This window comes from Mus pahari, chromosome 7 (genome assembly GCF_900095145.1).
Source record: "Mus pahari chromosome 7, PAHARI_EIJ_v1.1, whole genome shotgun sequence".
NCBI classification, from domain to species: Eukaryota; Metazoa; Chordata; class Mammalia; order Rodentia; family Muridae; genus Mus; species Mus pahari.
In genome coordinates, this window is record NC_034596.1 from 71,114,399 (window position 1) to 71,126,875 (window position 12,477).

Genomic DNA, 12,477 nt, shown 5'->3' on the forward strand with positions numbered 1-12,477 from the left:
CTTCCTGAAGTTAGGTTGAAACCTAACAGACCCGAGCACAGTGGGATTCTGGCAGAGCGCTTCTCAGGTAAGGTGCAAATGCCCCACAGGGCTGCCTGGCTGACATCAGCTTGCCAATGGTAACCCAACCAGAGCTCCCGGTGTGTGTGTGTGCTGACTTACATCATGGGGCTCATCAACACTTTGAAGAAAAAAGATGCTTTTTAAAAATCTCCATCTGTCTAGAAATTGAGGGAAAAAAAAAAGCCTCCTGAATCTTATATAGGGAAAGAAAATACCATGAAATGTTTAAATTACTCTGAATAAACTATGTCAAAATATAAAATAGTTCTCAGGGACTAAAATGCAACATTGAAATCGAAAGGGATTTTTGTTGTTGTTGTTGTTGTTGTTTGTTTGTTTGTTTGTTTCTGAGACAGGATGTCTTGGGTTTCCCTGGCTGGACCTCTTTCTGTAGACCAGGCTGGCCTCAAGAACTCACAAAGGTCCCAGGTGTGTGCCGCCACCACCCAGATTGAAATTTTGTTTGTTTGCTTGCTTGTTTTGTTCTTGTTTTGTTTTGTTTTGTTTTTTAAGATTCCGCATCCATGGCCTACATTTTTGTCTTTTTGAGACAAGAGAGCAACAAATTCATAGAGACCCACCTGCCTCTGCCTCCTGAGGCCTGGATTAAAGGTGTGCACCACTGCGCATGCTCGGCTCAGAGACCGCTTTCAAACAGCAGCGTGAGGATTTTTGAAAACCACAGAATTATTCTGTGACTGTGTTTTTGTTTTAATGTGAGCCCACTTCAGATTGTCCACTTGTGCTCCAGCAGGGATGAGATGGTGCCAGCTGCAGATTCTATGATGGTGTGATGTTCGGAACTCTGGGGACTTTTCAGAGAGTATATAAAAGCCAGGCTGGAGAGTTGGCTCAGCAGTTGAGAGCACTGACTGCTCTTCCAGAGCTCCTGAGTTCAATTTCCAGTACTGGGATCTGATGCCCTCTTCTGGTGTGTCTGATTTATAGATAGATAGATAGATGCTAAGGTCCCAAGAGGTGGGTTTGTTGATGGTCTGCTGTTGTTTGCTGTTTGTTAAGCAGTCTTGTACAAAGGAGGAGGAGGAGGAGGAGGAGGAGGAAGAGGAGGAGGAGGAAGAGGAGGACGAGGAATAATAAAGGGAGGAAGAGGAGGAAAAGAAGAAGAAATTAGGTATCCTGACAGCAAAGATAAAACTTGCCCCAAAGAACTCAATACCCCTACCCAGCAGGAAGTAATCTAATGATAATGTCTCACCCTTCCCCCTCATCCTTTTTTTTCATCTCCTATCTAGTCTTAGGGTGTCAAAAGTGTGGGAGAATGGTGGAAGAAAAAAGAACCCAGAAAGTAGACAAAGTACTAAATGACAGGTTACAAAACAACCCCACCCCCCACTTTCCACCCCTCACCTCACCCTGGAGAGAGAGCTCAGCAGTTAGAACATTTGTTGTTCTTGCAGAGGACTATGTTTGATTCCCAGCACCACATGGTAGCTAACCACTGTCTGTGACTCCAGTTCCTGGGGATCTGGTACCTTTCCTGACTCCACAGGCTAGTGCACACAAAAGGTACAAGAACATACACTTAGGCACACACACACACACACACACACACACACACACACACAATACATTTCCATTTATGTGTTGATTTTATTTATTTGGCAGCCCCGGGCTATAAACCATGCCTCAAATTCACAGGGATTCACCTGCCTCTTCCTCCTGAATGCTGGGATTAAAGATATGTACTACCACTGCCCAGCAAAATAAATTGTGTGTGTGTGTGTGTGTGTGTGTGTGTGTGTGTGAAAGAGAGAGAGAGAGAGAGAGAGAGAGAGAGAGAGAGAGAGAGAGAATGCACACATGCATACCTTAAAGCGTTTATGGAGGTCAGAGGACAATAGGACCACCATCACAAGTCTCTCTTTTCACCTGTGGGTCCCAGGGATTAAACTCAGATCCTCAGGCTTGTCACTGAACACCCTTACCTACTGAGCCATTTCATCCACACGAATCCCATTTTAAAGACCAGCAGCTAAGTTCAAAAGGGCAGAAGTAAAGAAATAATAGTTAAGAGCAAAAATTGAGGTAGAAAAATGGACATCCAATAGAAAAATATACTAATCACTGAAAATCTTCAATCCCAGCACTTGAGTGGCAGAGACAAATGAATCCCTGTGAGTTCCAGGACAGCCAAGACTACCTAGTGAGAATTTGTCCAGAAAAAAAATTTTTTTAATTAAAATTAGGAGTTTGAGGCCTGCTTGGGCTGTATATAAAGATCCTGTCTGAAAGATCCAGAAAATGATAACCAAGGGAAGAAGATAGGCCACCCACAAAAGCCTGCCCCAGGGGCTCCCGGTCTGCGATATGGAAGAAGCCTGAAGACCTCAGGGCCTGGCGATAGGCTGCCTTGTAGATTTGACTGGGAACAGACTCACCAGAGACTTTATGTGCCTGCCCTCGACGGGAGCTTCCAGGACCCAAGCAGCCGCTGCAGGCAGGAGTGGGGTGGAATCGAGGAACCCCATTCCTCGATTCCCTGTCTTAGCTTCTGAGAAGTTGGCTGCGGAGAGGAATTTATTCTTTTCTTTTCTTTTTTAAGACTTATTTATTTATTTTATGCATATGAGTACACCACTGTTGTTTCTTCAGACACACCAGAAGAGGACACCAGACTCCATTACAGATGGTTGTGAGCCACCATGTGGTTGCTGGGAATTGAACTCAGGACCTCTGGATGAGCAGCGGGCGCTCTTACACGCTGAGCCATCTCTCCAGCCCGCAATTTATTCTTGAAGCTACTTTTCGCCTGACTGAGCTGCGACTCCAGTGGGTGACCCGCAGACTTGCTCCCTAAGGGACTGCTCCATTTTTTTTTTGGTACCCACAAGGGGTCCGAGAATTCTTAGAACTGCAACGGGCGCTCAGCCCGCAGCGGCTGCTACCTAGAGTTCAAACCTGCTCCATGTACTCCCGAGTGGCAGACTGTTTTATGTAGCTTTATCCTATTCAAAGCTGAAAACCCCCAATTCACAACTAAGTACTTCTCCTCCTCCGTACTCTTCACCGGCTGCCCACTCTGTGAGGAGGATGGTCAAGAAGCTTGTGGGGACAGGTGATGGTCTCTACCAACTGCCTCTGCCCTATCTAAGAAGAAAGAAACAAAGAAAAGAAGGAAAGAAAGAAGGGAGGGAGGGAGGAAGGGGAAGGAAGGGAGGGAGAGGGGCAGGCAGGGAGGGAAGACACATGCATAAAAGCAGTAATTCAAAGCAGAAGATGGGGGCTGGAGAGATGGCTCAGGGGAAGATACAATGAAGACAGACACAAAACAAGAACCAGACAAAAAACGACAGAAAGAAAAATGAATGTCAGAAACCAAAATCCAGTGCTTTTTTTTTTAAAAAAAAATAGTAATGTATAAATTGATTTTTGTTTTCTTTGTCTTGGGCAGTGAAATTCAAAATAGGTAGTTGGTTATTATCAAGACTATTTGAAATTTTAATTTAAAATACTAGCTAAGGGCTGGAGAGATGGCTCAGCTATTTGAGAGAACCCAAGTTTGACTCCTAGCTTATATGTCAGATGCCTCAGGACACTCTGTAGCCCAGGTCAAGTGGACAGCCAGCCATGTGCACGCGCACATACACACACACACACACACACACACACACACACACACACGCACATACACGAACGCGCATAGTTAAAAACAACAAAAATAACTCTCTCAAAAAAAAAAAATAAAGTAAAATACGGGCCAATCCTCTTAAGTTTTTGATTTCCTCTGTGAGGTTTGAGAAATTCTCTTCTATATTGAAACGTCATACTAGTTCAACAGAAGAAAGATTGATTACAGCTGAAGAGTTCAGAACGCAATCATAGCCTGGTGATATATCTAAACAATAAGAACAAAACAAAAAACTCAAAGGATTAACACTGCTTTCTGGGCTCTTTGTGGTTTTCGGGTTTTGTGTCACTGGGCTTTGAACTTAGGGCCTCTCACAGAATAGGTAAGCCCCCAGCACCGAGCTGCACCCCTATAGCCATCCTTTATCTTTTTACTTTGAGAAAGGCTCTCTCTAAAGTACCCAGGCTGTCACTGAACTCACTCTAGATGCCTGACAGACTCTAAATTTCCCATCTTTGTGCCTTGGCGTTCTGAGCAGTGGGGGTTACAAACCTGTGCCAACAGGCCTGGGGTGGGTGGGTGGGGCGGTCACTGAGTTTGTGATAATCCACCAAGCACACAGGATGCATGTTTTATTCCCTACGAATACTATTCTTTAAGAAAAAATATATTTCTGAATTTAACTGTATTTCTTCACTAGCATTAAAGTATTTGCTAACTAGCCATAGACATCCCAGAGAACCCAATACCAAAAGAGATGAAAGGCAGAGGCAGCCCCTAGCATCTTCGCACATTTCTTTCTCATGCAGATAGCATGCGTGAGGACGGATATGGACCAGGCCAGAGGCTCCCACGAACTGACCACTGATTAGCTCAAGTGCTGCCTGTCTGTGTTTGCGATAAAACCACAGCCCAGCCTGGCTCCTTCACTTCACCAGGTTCTGCCCCCCCACCCCCCGCCACTCCTGCAATCACCGTGGTGTGTTGTTTCATGGCTGTCCTGCCCCTCAGTGCCCCTCCCCAAATCTCTTCAAGAGAGCTGCTCCCACAAGTCACGTGGGATGGGGCTTGTACCCTCCCTTACGTCTTTAGATGCAGTCTGGTTGTCGTGGTTTTTTTTCAATGCTAAGGATCAACCTCAAGGCTAAGACGAGGTAAGCCCTCTGCTGCTGAGCTACCCCCCCTCCCCCTGGCCTTGAACTCTGACTTTATAATCCTCCTGATTTCGTTCTATGCCATTGTAGTTAAACCGTGCTTTTGCAGAGTTGTTCGGGTGCTTAGCTGGTGGTTAGGATAAACCCAGGGCTTTCCTCTTTCTAAGTGTGTGCTCTTCCACTGAGCCACTGATTCATCAGTTACTACGTGCTACCTCTAGGTGCCACTATTTAATATATTTATTCTAGTGCTATTTTTAAATAGTTGATTTTGTTGTTATTTTAATTATGTGTGCGTGAGCTGTGAATACAGATAGATTCCCCTTTGGAGCTAGAGTTGCAGGTGGCTGTGAACCACCGGAGGTGGATGCTGGGAATCAAACGTAGGTCTTCTGGATGGACAGTAAGTGCTCTCAACCACAGAGCCCTATTTGAAAATAATTTTAAATTGACCCATATTCTTTTCACTATAGCATTATGTTTTTATTCTTCACTCTAGTTCTAAGCATCGATATTCACGGAGTCGGATTTTTTAAAATGTGCTTTTGGGACTGGAGAGATGACTCAGCAGTTAAGAGCACTGACTGTTCTTCTAAAGGTCCTAAATTCAACTCCCAGAAACCACATGGTGGCTCACAACCATCTGTAATGAGATCCAATGCTCTCTTCTGGTGTGTCTGAAGACAGCTACAGTGTACTCATATAAAGAAATAAATCTTTAAAAAACTGTGCTTTTGGTATCTTCATCTAAAGTTATCCCTGGGAAACATCTGCACACACAGCACAGGTTAAGGGATGTGCTGGGAATATGGAGGAACAGACCTGCGAGCCCAGCATCTGGAGGTGGGAGCAGGAGAGACAGCGTTCCAAGGTCAGGCTAACAAGTTACAGTACAGTCAGAGGAGTTCCTTCTGTGATATGTCTGTTGGAATCCAGGATCAGAGGACGGAAATGGCTTTGGATTGCAGGATGGTACAGTCTGCTGTGCTTTGCAGCAAAGGATTCTGTGTTGGTTCATTTATCATTTTTACGAACATTTAAAAATTAACTGATTTATTAAGTTGTGCGTGTGTGTGTGTGTGTGTGTGTGTGTGTGTGTGTGTAGGTCAGACGACACTGTGTGGGAGTCAGCTCTTTTCTTCAACCCTGTGGCCCTGGTCAGGCTTGGAGGAAGTTTCTTCACTCACTAAAACATCTCTCCGGTCCTCATTGTGCTTTTCGTTACTGTTTGACATGGGATCTCATACAGCCCAGGCTAGCCTCAAACATTTTATGTAGCTAAGGCTGTCCTTGAACTCCCGCTCCTCCTTGACTGTCCCCCAAGGGCTGAGGCAGAAGTTCTGAATCATCAGACCCGGACTGCTGATTTCATTATCTGCACTGAAAGATGAGCATTGTCTTTTGGGAGACTGAGTCAAGATTTGAAACAGATCTTACCGTGGTTGCCAAGGATGACCTGGAAACCACTGTGTAGCCTAGGTTGACCTCAAACTCATGGCAATCCTCCTGACTCAGCCTGCTGGATGCTGGGGATTAAAGGCATATAACATTGTACACAGCGATACAAGTCTGTTAAATGTACTTTCACTTTTTCATGAAGTTTTACACTATAATAATTATGTGTCCATGATGATTGTGAGTTTATGGTTTTTAAATCTGTTTTAAACATTTATTTGATGTATGTGAGTATTTGGCCTGCTGTATAGTACTTGTGTGCTTGGTGCTTGGTGCCTGAAAGGCCAGAAGAGGGCATCAGAGTTACAGTCAGCTATGAGCCACCATGTGGTTGCTGGGAATTGAACTCAGTTCCTCTGCAAGAGCAGCCAATGCTCTTTGCTGTTGAGCCATCTCTTCAGCCCTTTAAAACTGTTTTTAAACTTGTGCCTGTTTGGCACCTAGAAAAGGCAGTAGACACATAACGTGTATTCCACAGGTATTTGTTGAATGAGTAAATGAATGAACGAATGAACAAAAGAAACCTGATTCCCCAGCTCGTTCTTTTTCTTACTATTTGAACTCCACGGAAGCTGTGTTTTATAGTATGTTGGTCTGGTGCTACTTGTATTCAGATGCTAAATTCTGTTCTCCAAGATCTAGTTGTTCCAAGAGGAGCAAATCCGTGGTGGTGCACGTCTTTAATCCCAGCACCCAGGAGGCAGAGGCAGGCGGATTTCTGAGTTCGAGGCCAGCCTGGTCTACAGCCAGAACAGCCAGGACTGCACAGAGAAACCCTGTCTCGAAAAACCAAAAAAGGAGGAGCAGATCCTCATGTATACCAGCTTTTGTTGTATAAACCTTGCCCTTGCCCCCCCCCCCCCCAGTTGTCTGTGATTGGTTGGTAAAGATGCCTACAGCCAGTAGCTGGGCAGAAGAGAGGTAGGCGGGACTTCAGTTCCTGGACTTGGAGTCTGAGGCAGGGACCACAAAGAGAAAGAAAAGGACACAGGGAAAGATGGAAGCCACTGTTGGGTAGATGGATTATGAGCACATGGCCATGAGGGCCAGCCTGTTGGAGTAGAACCAGCCTGGGCAGAACATGGCAAGTACTATCTCAGGTTTATTGACAGGGAAGTAGACAAAATAGACTGAGGGTTGATATCGGCCCAGCTCTAGTGCTTTAAGGCTTTTTGTAAATAGAAAGGTTTATGTCCTTTATTTGGGAACTAAATGATCTCAGGTGGAGTAGAAACCTCCAAATAATATTTACCGTAACAGTGTTTGACTGACTTTCTTCTGTCTAGGAAGAGCTAATGTCTTATCTGGCTTGATAACACAAGCTTTTAATCCCAGTACTTGGCAGAGGTGGTGGAACTCTGTGAGTTCAAAGCCACCCCATTATACGTCATGGGCATGCAGTGAGAGATATTGTCACAAACAAACAAATTAAAGGCTGATATGTTTGGGTCATTAATATTATAGTAATTTTGAAGTATTAATGAATCAGTCTAAAGAATATTAAACAAAAGTACTCAAGCTGGCTCTTCTCAAAAAGGTAACCATAGTTTCATGCTGAAGCGATGGCTTAAGAAAAAAATGTGGTGGGGCTGTGTCCCAGCCTCAGGTATTTGATCATAGTCATTCTGATTGAGGTGCTATGGAATCTTGATGTGGTTTTAATTAGCGTTTTTCTTGATGGCTAATGATCTGAACTTTTTTTTTTTCATATACTAACTGGCCATTTGTATTTCTTCCTTTAAGACATTTGTTTTATTTATTTGCTCATTTTGAAACTAGCTGATTTTCTCCCTTTGGGTGTTAATGTTTTAAGTACAATGTCCTTTTAGACTCTACCTGGCAAAGCTTTCCCTACTCTGTTGGCTTCATTTGGATGGTTTCCTTTGCGCTCTCTCTCTCTCTCTCTCTCTCTCTCTCTCTCTCTCTCTCTCTCTCTCTCGATGTGATAATTGCTTTAATTCTTCCCTTCTCCCATCTCTCCTTTAAAGTAACCATCAGACTTTGTTTCTAAAAACAAACCTAAGATGTAGAGGCAGGAGGACCACCAAAAGATTGAGGCCAGACTGCTCTATGTGGCAATTTCCAAGCCAGCCTGTGCTACAGAGTAATTCCCTGTGTCAAACAAGCAAACAACCGACAGCAAAAAACAGAGCTGCTGGTCCAAGCCTGTAATCCTAGCACACCGCAGATCAGAAGTTCAAGGTCATCCTTTGTTACATAGCAAATTCTGCTTCAACTTGGACTCTATGAGACTCTGTCTCAAAAAAATTTTTTTTCTTTTTAGGGCTACTGAGATGCAAAATAGATAAAGATGCTCGCTATAAAACCAAACAACTAGGGGGCCGGTGAGATGACTCAGTGAGTAAGAGCACCGATTGCTCTTCTGAAGGTCCAGAGTTCAAATCCCAGCAACCACATGGTGGCTCACAACCATCCATAACAAGATCTGACGCCCTCTTCTGGAGTATCTGAAGACAGCTACAGTGTACTTACATATAATAAATAAATAAATCTTAAAAAAAAAAAAAGAAAAGAAAAGAAAACCCACTTTTTTTGTGTGTATGTTTATTGTGCATCCTGCTACTTTGCCAAAAGAGTTTAACAGCTCAACGTGGTTCTGGATGAGTTCTGAAAGTTATTTTGTTTTGTTTTTGTAGTGCTGGGAATTGACTTAAGGGCCTTATGCACGCTAGGTAAATCTTCCACAACTGTGCTATATTCTCTGCCCTGTGGGGTCTTTTAAGTATAGGGCCATGTCATCTGTAAACGGCTATACTTTCTTTTGCCCTTTATATTGACATCCTCTTAACCCTCGCCACACCCTGTTCCGGTTTGATTTCTGTTTCTGTTCAAAAGCAACTTGAGGAGAAGAGGGTTTATTTGGCTAACAGATCCCAGTCCATCACCAAGGGAAGCCAAGGGGAGAACTGCCTCCATCAGATTGGCCTGTGAGCATGTCACGGGGCATTTTTCAAGTGGCTCATTGACATAGGAGGCCCCAGCCCACCGTGGGTAGTGTAAACCCTAGCCACATGTACCTGCACTGTAAAAGAAAAGTGACTGAGAAGTCAGAGAGAGGTAGCAGGCCAGAAAGCATTGTTCCTTCATGGTCTCTGCTTGAGTTCTGCATCCCAGTTCTAGCATTCACTGAGATGGTCGTGGGAATTCTGCCCCTAAGTGTATCTGTGTATTGTTATTACTTTTGTTTTCCTTTGAGACAGAGTTGTAAATAGCCAGGCTAACTTTGAACTTGCTATATAGCCTATCATGACCTTGACGTTGTGATCTTCCTGCCTCCACCTCCTGGGTTCTGGGAGTGCAGATACATATTACCATGTTTGGTTTATGAGGTGCCTAAGATCAAACCCAGATGTGCATGTTAGATGTGGCTTTGTGCATGTTAGATGTGGCTCTTCCATCCCTGGAGATTTGAAATTGTGTTCCATTGGAGGGGCGATGCTGTGCTCCTCTTGAGGTGTCAAGGTGTCCTCCTTCCCTGGAGGGGGTGAGGCTATGCTCCCCTGGAGGAGTGAGGCTGTGCTCCCCTGGAGGGGGTGAGGCTGTGCTCCCCTGGAGGGATGAGGCCGTGCTCCCCTGGAGGGATGAGGCTGTGCTCCCCTGAAGGGATGAGGCTGTGCTCCCCTGGAGGGATGAGGCTGTGCTCCCCTGAAGGGATGAGGCCGTGCTCCCCTGGAGGGGTGAGGCCGTGCTGCCCTGGAGGGATGAGGCTGTGCAGCCCTGGAACTTTCCATTGGAGCACCCTGGTAGTTGTTAACCTCACCTTGAAAAACTAGCTCCTGAGACCATCAGACTCCTCCCTCAGTCACTAAGGGCAGGGTTCTCATTCATGGGACCCTGCACTACCAAGTCTCAACTTAGAGCTATGTCAGGTTGGTCCACCGCTCCTTGGCTTGACATTATTCCTTGTTATCAGGCCAACAATGTAGCTCAGTCTTTTTTTTTTTTTTTTTTTTTTTAAAGATTTATTTATTTATTATATGTAAGCACACTGTAGCTGTCTTCAGACACTCCAGAAGAGGGTGTCAGACCTTGTTATGGATGGTTATGAGCCACCATGTGGTTGACTGGGATTTGAACTCTGGACCTTTGGAAGAGCAGTCGGGTGCTCTTACCCACTGAGCCATCTCACCAGCCCCTGTAGCTCAGTCTTAAGGGTTTTTTTCCTTTTTAGTCCCCACCTCCCACCCCCCTTTAGCAGAGTCTCATGTAGTTCTGGCCAGCCTGGACTCAATTGCTATCTAGCTGGACAGGACCTTGAATTTCTGATCCCTCCATCTTTAACTCTCAAGTTCTGAGACTCTGCCACTCTAGTGGTTTAAATGAGAATGTCTCCTATAGGTTCATGCATTCAAATACTTGGCCCCTAGTTTGTGGTACTATTGGAGGAAGCTTAGAAGGTGTGGCCTTGCTGGAGGAAGTATGTCACTGGAGGCGGGCTTTGAGAGTTTAAAGATAGGGTCAGTCTCAGCTACTTCCTCAGCGTCATGCTTCCACTGTGAGATGTGAACTCCCGCAAGGTTTCCTCACCATTAATGGATTCATCCCTTTTTCATAAACTTTTTCACAGGTTGTCTTGTCGTGGTATTCTGTCATAGCAACATAAAAATAACAAACAGAGGGCTGGAGAGATGGCTCAGTGGTTAAGAGAACCGAATGCTCTTCCGAAGGTTCTGAGTTCAAATCCCAGCAACCACACGGTGGCTCACAACCATCCCTAATGAGATCTGACGTCCTCTTCTGGTGCATCTGAAGACAGCTACAGTGTACTTACATATAACAATAAATAAATCTTAAAAAAAAAAAAAAAAAACCAAAAAACCCAGAACCGCCACTCTTGGCTTTAGGTAATATTCTCATGTAGTTCAGACTTGTTTTGAGCTCCCTATCTAACCAAGGTTGGCCTCTGGTCTTCTTGCCTCTGCCTCACAGAGACACAGGTACACAATTAAAAAGAAAAATCCAGGCAACAACAATTTGAAAATACAAAGTGTACTTTGTTAAAATGAATATCATTTCAAGCGTCTTCCTTAAGATAATGAAGATGGCACATAAAAATGGAGAAAATATTTACATGTCACATGTAGGGTAAGGGACTTTGTATCCACAATGACTTAAAAATTTTTTTTTCAGTTCAGTAAAAACAAACAATCCAATGGGGGTCAAAAATCACCCAAACGACCTTAGTATCACTGCTCAGCAGAAGACAGCAAATCAAAACTTTAATAGGTACAACATCACGTGTCATGGTATGGAGTCCACTTTGGTTTTCTGTGATAAATAACAAACCAAGAGCAACTCGGGGAGGAAAGGGTTAATTTGTCTTACAGGTTGTTTTAGTTAGGGTTTTACTGCTGTGAACAGACACCATGACCAAGGCAACATTTAACTGGGGCTGCCTTACAGGTTCAGAAGTTCAGTCTATTATCATCAAGGAGGGAACATGGCATTCAGGCAGGCATGGTACAGGAGGAGCTGAGAATTCCTTTTTTTTTTTTGGTTTTTCGAGACAGGGTTTCTCTGTGTAGCCGTGGCTGTCCTGGAACTCACTCTGTAGACCAGGCTGGCCTCGAACTCAGAAATCTGCCTGCCTCTGCCTCCTGAGTGCTGGGATTAAAGGCGTGCACCACCACGCCTGGTGGAGCTGAAAATTCTATATCTTCATCTGAAGGCTGCTAGTGGAAGACTAGCTTCCAGGCAGCTAGGATAAAGGTCTTAAAGGCCACACCCACAGTGACACACTTCCTCCAACAAGGTCACACCTACTCCAACAGGACCACACTTTCTAATAGTGCCACTCCCTGGGCTGAGGAGATGCAAACTATTGCACAGGTTATATAGTCCATCCTGAAGGAAAGCTCAGCGTAGGCCCCTGGAAGCAGGGACTGAGCAGGGGCCATGGAGGAATCCTGCAGACTGGCTTGCTCCCCATGGCTTGCTCAAGGAGCTTTCTTATCCAACCCAGGACCACCTGCCCACGGAGACACTGCCCACAGTGGTCTGGACACTACCACATCAATTATCAGTGAAGAAAATGCTGCAACAACATGCCCACAGGCCAATCTGATGGAAGTCATCCTCTATTGAGGTTCTGTCTTCTCAAACGACTCCAGTTTGTGTCAAGTTGGCAACACTAACCAGAGAGATGGCAACAATAAAACAATACACACAGGAGCTAGCTTTTTTTTTTTTTTTTTT